Source organism: Chrysochloris asiatica, unplaced genomic scaffold, assembly GCF_000296735.1.
Source record: "Chrysochloris asiatica unplaced genomic scaffold, ChrAsi1.0 scaffold00135, whole genome shotgun sequence".
Classification (NCBI taxonomy): domain Eukaryota; kingdom Metazoa; phylum Chordata; class Mammalia; order Afrosoricida; family Chrysochloridae; genus Chrysochloris; species Chrysochloris asiatica.
This window is the reverse complement of record NW_006408653.1, coordinates 4,562,481-4,571,716: the sequence shown is the minus strand read 5'-3', so window position 1 is coordinate 4,571,716 and position 9,236 is coordinate 4,562,481.

Below are 9,236 nucleotides of genomic sequence, written 5' to 3'. Positions count from 1 at the left end.
CAAGTGTGGGTGTTCTTGTGCATATGCCCTTTTTATCAGCTGAACGCTTCACTCTCCACATTGTAGGGCTTAGCTCGCCACTTCATTGCTGTTTTTCCCTCACTTCCCCTTATTGGTGATGAGCGTGGTCACCAATCAGAGGGTGTATTCCCATTGAGTCTTAGTCTTGGAAGGGGGTTTGCACTGAGGGGAGCCGACCACTTGCCTTGATGTTTCCTGGGCAAACAACTTGCTTGTTCTTGCAGTAACAGTCAGGTCTGCCTATATTGTTTTATATTTTTCCTGTAGGTCTTTCTTTCAAGAAGTATCTTCTGTTCTTCTAGCCGCTCCAGGCTGGTATGCTCGTGCTTTCAAGTGGGAATTTCCCATCTCTGGAGATCTGGATGTGGTTTAGGCTTCCACCTATAGTCTTATGAATTGCAGAGCCTGGTCTGGTTTTGCTTGATGATATGGAGCTTTTCTACCATTTCTTTCCAGAGATGTAGACAGTATGATTTCTGCATATGCCATCTGATGAAGTCCATATATATAAACATTTTTAACACTGTATTAGCAATGAAGAAGTCATTGGTCTTACAAAATTCCAGCATCATTTCTATCACCAAGACCATATTTTCCAACTACTGATCCTTCTTCTTTGTGTTCAACCTTTGTATTCCAATCATCAGTAATTATCAACACAGCTTGATGGTATGTTTGAGCAATTTTAGGCTGAAGAGGTTGATAGAATTATTCCATTTCATCATTACTGGCTTCAGTTGTTGGTGTATGAATTTAAATAATAGTGGTATTAACTGGTCTTCCTTGTAGGTGTATGGATATTACTCTATCATAGACAGCATGATACTTCAAGCTCGATCTTGAAATGTTCTTTTTGATGATGAGTGCAACGCTACTCCTCTTCAATTTGTCAGTCCTGGCATAGTAAACCATGTGATTATTGGATTCAAAATGGCCAATATCAGTCCCTTTTAGTTCACTAATGCCTAAGATATCGATCTTTTTGAATTTTATTTAACTTTTTACAGCTTCCAATTTTCCTAGAGTCATACTTTGTGCATTGCATGTTCCAGCTGTTGTTGGATGTTTGCAGCTGTTTCTCCTCATTTTGAGTTGTGCTCCATCAACAAATGAAGGTCCCAAATTCTTTACTCCATTTGTATCATCACAGGCAACTCTACTTTGAGGAAGCAGATCTTCTCCAGTTGTATTCTGAGTGCCTTTCAACCTGTGGGCTCATCTTCCAGCACTCTATCTGATGATTTTCTGATGCTCTTCATCATGTTTCAATATTCAACTATCTGGTGCTACCTGACACTGTTCTTCTACTGCTATTCCTAAGGTTTTCAGTGGCTAAACATTCAGAAGCAGTCTGCCTCTCCTTCTTCTGAATCTTTCTTTGTCTGGACACTTAGCTGAAATCTGTTCACTCTGGATGACCCTGCCTGCATTCAAAATACTGGTGTCATAGTTTCCAACATCACAGCAACATGCAAGTCACTGCAGTACAACAAACTGATACACGAGTTGTGGTGTCACTCAATAGGAAACCATAAAAGTCTGACAATACTAAGTATTGTCAGTTTGGAGAAATAAGATGTCTCATGCATTGCTGGCAAAGTGAGTATGAGTATACATGGATAGAATCACACGACAGAGCAATTTGGCCATATTTTTAGGTTGAAAATAGTCTGTATTGTTAGACCACAAATCTTGTTGTGTGCTACTTAGTCTCTTTCCACTTAGAGCAAGCCTATGTTATTGCTAAGTTGGTTCTGACACATAGCAACACTGTGTAGAGTTTTTGAGGAGCTGTTGGTAGGTTTGAACCCCTGACCTTGAAGTTAACAGTCCGATGTTGTTGTTGTTGTTGTTGTTATGTGCCGTGGAGTTGGTTCCGACTCATAGCAACCCTGTACAGGGTTTCTGAGGCTGTAAATCTTTACCGGAGCAGAAAGCCTCATCTTTCTCCCGCAGACAGCTGGTAGTTTCGAACTGCTGACCATGAGATTAGCAGTCCAATTCATAACCGCTATGCAACCAGAGCTCCTTAACAGTCCTATGTTGTTGTTATGTGCCGTGGAGTCAGTTCTGACTCATAGCAACCCTGTACAGGGTTTCTGAGACAGTAAATCTTTACGGAAGCAGAAAGCCCCATCTTTCTCCTGCGGAACAACTGATAGTTTCGAACTGCTGACCATGAGATTAGCAGTCTAATTCATAACCACTACACTACCAGAGCTCCTTAACAGTCCTATAGGACAGAGTAAAACTGTCCAGAGGAATCCCTAGGTTGCAATATTTTTCATTTTTCTTTTTAACTTTTTATTCTGAATTGGATGACGATTTATAAAGTGAAATGGCTAGGGTTCTGTGTCAACTCAACTAGGCTAGGATTTCTACAAGTTTAGCAGTGGAGTGTGCTTATTCCCATGGTGATGAAATCTAATACAGGTATAGTTAAACTCTATGATGAACGACTATGACAGGACAATCAATTAAAGGGATGCTTCCTTGGGAGTGTGGCCTGCTCCCAATATAATGGATACACAGGAGGACTCTCTCTCTCTCTTCTGCTGGGGACTGGGGACTCTACAATTATCAGATAATAAAGTTCTCCATACACACACACACGCTTCATTGGTTTTGCTTCTTTAGAAAACCCAACCTAAAACATGTAGTACCAATAGAGTGGGGTTCTAGAGAAACAAAATCATAAGAATGAATTTTCCAAATTAGTTCTCAAATTTGACTAATTTTAAAGGCAGTGATACAGGGTGGAGTTATGTCTGACCTTCAGTTCATAGGAATCAGCCTATGAGTTCTAGCCTCTGTCCCTATTATGGGTTGATGATGTTGTTGTGCTGTGAAGTCATTTCTGACCCATAGCAAACCCTGAATACGGCTTCCAAGGAGCAACTCGTGAGCTTGAACCACCAACCTGGTGCCTCAAATGACTGTAGTCCAGTGCATTAGCCCACAGCACTACACCAGGACTCCTTATGGGTTGATAGGGTTGGGCAATTTAAACAATAGCTATCAAAAATAGAGGGGGGGGGACCTATAATGGCATGCAGTAACTGACTTACAAGCTTTCATGGGTATATTTAGTTTTAGAATGAGGGATCAAGGGAGAATCCCCATTGACAAGTTTTCCTCTTTTCAAGATGGGTCTGTGGAACGGGGTGGAGGATGATGCTGATAGACTTTTTATTATTTCAGTTGTGAGTAATTGTTAGTAGGATAAATTGTGATTTTCAAGACTATAATTGTACCCCCTCCACACACAGAGTAGACAGAGATGGGCAACTTGGACATTGGATACCCAAATGAGGGGGTGGGGCAGGGACTACAAAGGCAAGAAGTGACTGGCTTACAAGCTTTCAAGTGGGAACCTAGAGCTAGGGGGCATGGAGGAAGGCAGAATCTCCAGTGAGTACTATCCAGTCTGTCTAGGTGGAGCTGATGAAATGCAATGCAGAAGGGTCACTTGTGATACAATAGTGAATGATTGTTACCAGGACTGATTATGAGGGTTGGAAATGTAAAGGTAGACGTTTTGTAGCAAGGAAGGTAGTGATTAACTCTCCAGTCTAGGAGCGGAGGTCTCTAGGACCATCAATGGAGAAGAGCCGAGAGCAGGACCCTACCCAGAGAAGCAGTGAGGCCCAAGATAGAGGCAGAGAAGATGACATGGAGTGATGAAGTGGCCGGGGACTTTGGATCTACAGAGGGAGAGGGACTGTGTGCTGAAGAATGGGGGGGGGGGTAGGGGGCAGGTTTATAGGGTATAACCTTTGGTTGGTTGATGATGCATAGAGGGGACTGGAACCATGGCAATGAAACGATATACAGTGGAATGAATGTAAAACTAAAGTTCTCTCATGTAAAATATCATATGATTCACAATAAAACATGGAGAAAAAAAAAAGACTATAATTATAGACGATGGGTAATTAAAAGGGGGAGTAGTTATCTTTCATTTCAAGAACCGATGATCCCAAGACCATCATTTAAAAAGAGCATTAGTGGAGCATGGAGTGCCTGCCTGGAAAAGTAGCAACAGCAGAGGCAGTGGCATGGAAAGACAGAGCAGCTATGGACTCTAGGCCCATGGACTAAGTAAGGCTGTGTGCTTGTGGGCAGGAGGCTGGCTTGCAGAATGTGCCCTTTGAAAATTTAAATGAATATATATTTGGGTTTTTTTGTAAGTGTGTATCAATTATTTTTGCTTTGTTCATTTGTGACATCATTTAAGATGTAAATGACGACAGTGTATTTTTGGTTGTATGTGTTTCGGTTATCTCAGGTTAGCTACAACTATGGTTTTACAATTTTCTTTATTTAGAGGTTATGCATCTAGTTTAGAGGGTCTGAGTTGACAAGGGTGGACTGTAATGGTTAGGGTTCTGTGTCAACTCAACTGGGCCAAGATTTCCAGAGGTTTAGCAGTTGGGATGTGTTTATTCCCATGGTGATGAAACCTAATACAGGCATAGTTAATTCTATGATAAGCAGCTATGAGCAGCCAATCAGTTGAAGGGATGCTTCCTTGGGGGTGTGGTCTGCTCCCAACATAATGGCACACAGGAGGGACTCTCTTCCTCTCCTCTGCTGGAGACCTGGGGCTCTACAATTGTAAGATAATAAACTTCTTCTATGTATATATACAGGAGCTCTGGTAGCATAGTGGTTAAGAATTAGACTGCTAACCTCAGGGTCAGCAGTTAGAAACTACCAGCTGTTCCGCGGGTGAAAGATGAGGCTTTCTGCTCCCTTAAAGATTTACAGCCTCGGAAACCATGTGCAGGGTCGCTATGCGTCGGAACCGACTCCACGGCACATAACAACAACATGTATATATACATATATATGTTTCACTGGGTTTGCTTCTTAGAAAACCCAGCCTAATACATAGAGCAAATCAGTTTTCCATTCAACAATTCATACACACTTTGTTTCATGTTATTGACTGTGATCCTCACAATGTAAAATCACTCATTCCACTTCTTCCCTGTGTTTCCCATTTCCATTTCCCCTTTCTTGCTCCTTCCTGCCCCCTGAACTCTGTTCATGGACAAATGCTTCCCTTTTGATCTTAAATGGTTGATTATTCTGAGAAGCGTGGCCTCCCTAGTGCACTCCTTGTAGACTTATCTATTGTTTGCCTAAAGATTGGTCTTATCTCTTGTTGAGAAGCTAGGTTTGTTTGAACCACTGACCTTTTGGTTTGCAGCCAAGTGCTTAACCACTGTGCCACCGTGGTTCCTAGTCCTCAAACGTTCTTGTTGTTGCTAAGTGCTGTTAAGTCGGTTTCAATTCATAGTGGCCCTGTATGGGGTTCCCAAGGAACAACTGGAGGATTTGAACCACCAGCTTTGTGGTTAGTAGTCCAGTGCTGATCCCACAGTGCCACACCTCTAAAATTCAGTAGCTTTGGGTAGCAATCCCTGGACTCCTGGTGTGACACTGTAGGATCAGCACTGTACTGCAAACCACAAGGATGACGGTTTGAACTCATCAGCTACTCCTGGGAAACCTTATCAGGATCACTATGAGTCAGAACTGACTTGACAGCACTTAACAACAATAGGCAGGCAATATGGCAGGTCACTGACTCAAGTCCAAAGAACTAGAGATCAAATTATGACGAGCTAGATGCAGGACCCAGTTAGAGCAAAGGGCAAGAGAGCTTTGCCAGATCATCCTTATATATTGGAAGCAGGCCTAACCCCCAAAGAAACTCCCTTTTAATGGATTGACTGCTCATAGAAAATCTCATCAAGGGAGTGATTACATTATATCAGACCTCATTATGGGGGGAAACTACATCATAAGTGCCAAACTACAAAGAATCATGACCAAGCTAAGTTGATGCATTACCTTAACCATCCCACTTGCAGACCAATATGTCAGTCTCCACTTATGAAAATTTCTGAAGCATCTCTGGTTAGCTAGATGGACAAAAAAAACTTTTCCTTAGCACTCTTCAGGTCACTTACCAAAGCATATTAGTTCTTCCAAACATGCCTTCCACCACTTGTCTGTTATTTTGTCATACTGTGGTGGCTTGCATATTGCCATGATGCCAGAAGGTATGACATTGACATTTCAAATACAAACAGGGTCATCTATGGTGGACAGGTTTCAGTGAAGTTTCCAGACAAACCCTTATGAATAGTTGTGGAACACTGTCAGATACAGTACTGGAAGATGAGCCCCTCAGGTTGGGAGGCACTGAAAATATGAAGGAAGAGCTGTCTCTTCAAAGTAGAATCATCCTTAATAATGTATATGGAGTAAAATTTTCAGGACCTTCATTTGTTAATGGGACACAACTCAAAATGGGAAGAAGCAGCTATTAACAGCCGTTAATAATCAAAACTTGGAATGTTCAAAGTTTGAATCTAGAAAAATTTGAAGTTGTCATAACTGAAATGAAATGCATAAATAAAGACTGATATCTTAGGCATTGATGAGTTGAAATTAACTGGTATTGGCCATTTTGAGTTGAAGAGTCATATGGTTTACTATGCCAGAAATGACAAATTGATGAAGAATGATATCACATTCATTGTCAAAAAGAAAGTAATATCCATATGTCTACAAGGAAGACCATGTAATACAACTATTATTCAAATTTACACACCAACCTCTAAAGCAAATGATGAAGAAATAGGTTTCTACCAACTTCTTCATTCTGAAAATTATCAAACATGCAACCCAGATGCAGTGATAATTATTGGTGATTTGAATGCAAAAGTTGGAAATAAAGAGGAAGGATTACTGGTTGGAAAATGTAGCCTTGGTGATAAAAATGATGATGATGTGAATTTTGTAAGATCAACAACTTGTTCATTGCAAATATCTTTTTTTCAACAACATGAGTGACTATACATGAGGACCTCACTATATGGAATATGCATGATTCAAATTGTCTACATCTGTGGGAAGAGACAATGGAGAAGTTCAATGTCATCAGCCAGAAAAAAGCCAGGGACAGACTGTAGAATGGACCATCAATTGCTCATAAGCAAGTTCAGGTTGAAGCTAAAGAAAATTAAAACAATTCCCTAAGAACCAAAATACTACCTTTAGTATGTTGTAGTTGTTAAGTGCCGTTGAGTCGATTCCGACCCATAGCGACCCTGTATAGAGTTTCCAAGGAGCAGCTGGTGAGTTTGAACCACCGACCTTGCAGTTCAAATGACTTTGCAGTCTGACGCATTAGGCCACAGCGCCACACCAGGACTCCACCTTGAGAATATCTCACCTGAATTTGGAGACCATCTCAAGAATAGATTTGACACACTCAACACAAATAACCAAAGACCGGAGGAGTTGTGAAATACCATCAAGAACATTATCCAGAAAAAAAGCAAAAGGTCATTAAAAAGACAAAAAAACCAAAGTGGATGTCAAAAGAAACTCTAAAATTTGCTCTTGAATGTACAGTTACTAAAGCGAATGAAAGGAATGATGAAGTAAAAGAGCTTGAAAAGAACGTTTCAAAGGGAAGCTCGAGAAGACAAAGTATTAATAATGAAATATGCAGACTTGGAATTAGAAAATCAAAAGGGAAGGACATGCTCATCATTTCTCAAGATGAAAGAACTGGAGAAAAAAATTCAAGCTTCGAGTTGAAGTACTGAAGAATCTTATGGGCAAAATATTGGACAATACAGGATGATTGAAGAAATACAGTCACTATGCCAAAAAGAATTGATAGACATTCAACTATTTCAAGATGTAGCATCCGATCAAAAACCAATAGTACTGAAAGAAAAAGTTCGAACTGGCCTGAAGGCATTGGTGAAAAACAAGGCTCCAGGAATTAATGGAATATCAATCGAAATGTTTCAACAAAGTGATGCAGGTCTGGAAACACTTTTCTATGCCAAAAAATTTGGAAGACAGCTACCTGGTCAACTAACTGGAAGAAATGCATATTTGTGCCCATCTCAAAAATAAGGCGATCCAACAGAATTTGGAAATTACTGAACAATATCATTAATACCATATGCAAGTAGATTTTGCTAAAATCACTTAAAAACAGCTGCAGTAGTACATTGATATGTTCTAAAGCTCAAGATGGATTCAGAAGAAGATGTGGAATGAGGGGTCATTGCTGACATCAGATGGAATTTGGCTGGAAGTAGAGAGCACAAGAAAGATGTTTACTTGTGTTTATTGACTATGCAAAGGCATTCAATTGTGTGTAGCATAACGAACTATGGATAGCATTGAGAAGAAAGGGAATTCCAGAACAATTCAATGTGCTCATGTGGAACTAACTGGCCTGAGTGGTAATCATTTGAACATTAAAAGGGATATAGTTTTAAATCAGGAAGGGTGTGTGTCAGGGATGTGTCCTTTCACTATACTTATTCAATCTGTATGCTGAGCAAATTAATCCAAGAAGCTAGGCCATATGAAGAAGAAAATGGCATCAGGATTGGAGGAATGCTTCTTAATGACCTGCAATATGTAGATGACATAACCTTGCTTGCTGAAGGCAAAAAGGACTTGAAGGACTTACTTTCTGGTGAAGATTAAAGACTTTAGTATGGATTACACCTCAACATAAAGAAGCCAAATATTCTCACATCTGGATCACTAAAAAACATTATGATAAAGGGAGAAAATGTTGAAGTTGTCAAGAATTTCTTTTTACTCAGATCCACATTCAATGTCATGGACATAGTAGTCAGGAAATCAAATGACTTATTGCATTGGGCAAATCTGCTGCATCTGACCTTTTTGAAGTGTTAAAGAGCAGAGGTATCACTTTGAGGACAAAGGTGCAACTGATCCAAGCTATGGTATTTTAAATTGCCTCATATGCATATGCAAGCTGGACAATGAATAAGGAAGACAGGAGGAGAATTGATACATTTTAATTGTAGTGTTGGCAAAGAATATTGAATGAACTATGAATTGCCAGAACAAATAAATGTCTTGGAAGAAGTATAGTCAGAATGCTCCTTAGAATCAAAGATGAGCATTAAATTAAATTACTAAACTTTGTCTCACTTACTTTGGAAATGTTATCAGAAGGGATCAATCCCTGGAGAAAGACATTGTTGTTTTTATTGTTAAATACTGTCATTATTGTTAAATACTGTCAAGTCAGTTCCAACACATAGGGTTTCTGAGGAGCCACAAGGTACTGACCTTGCAGTTCAAATCACCCTTGAGGTCCAGTGCTTTTCCTACAGTGCCCCAACAGGACTCCT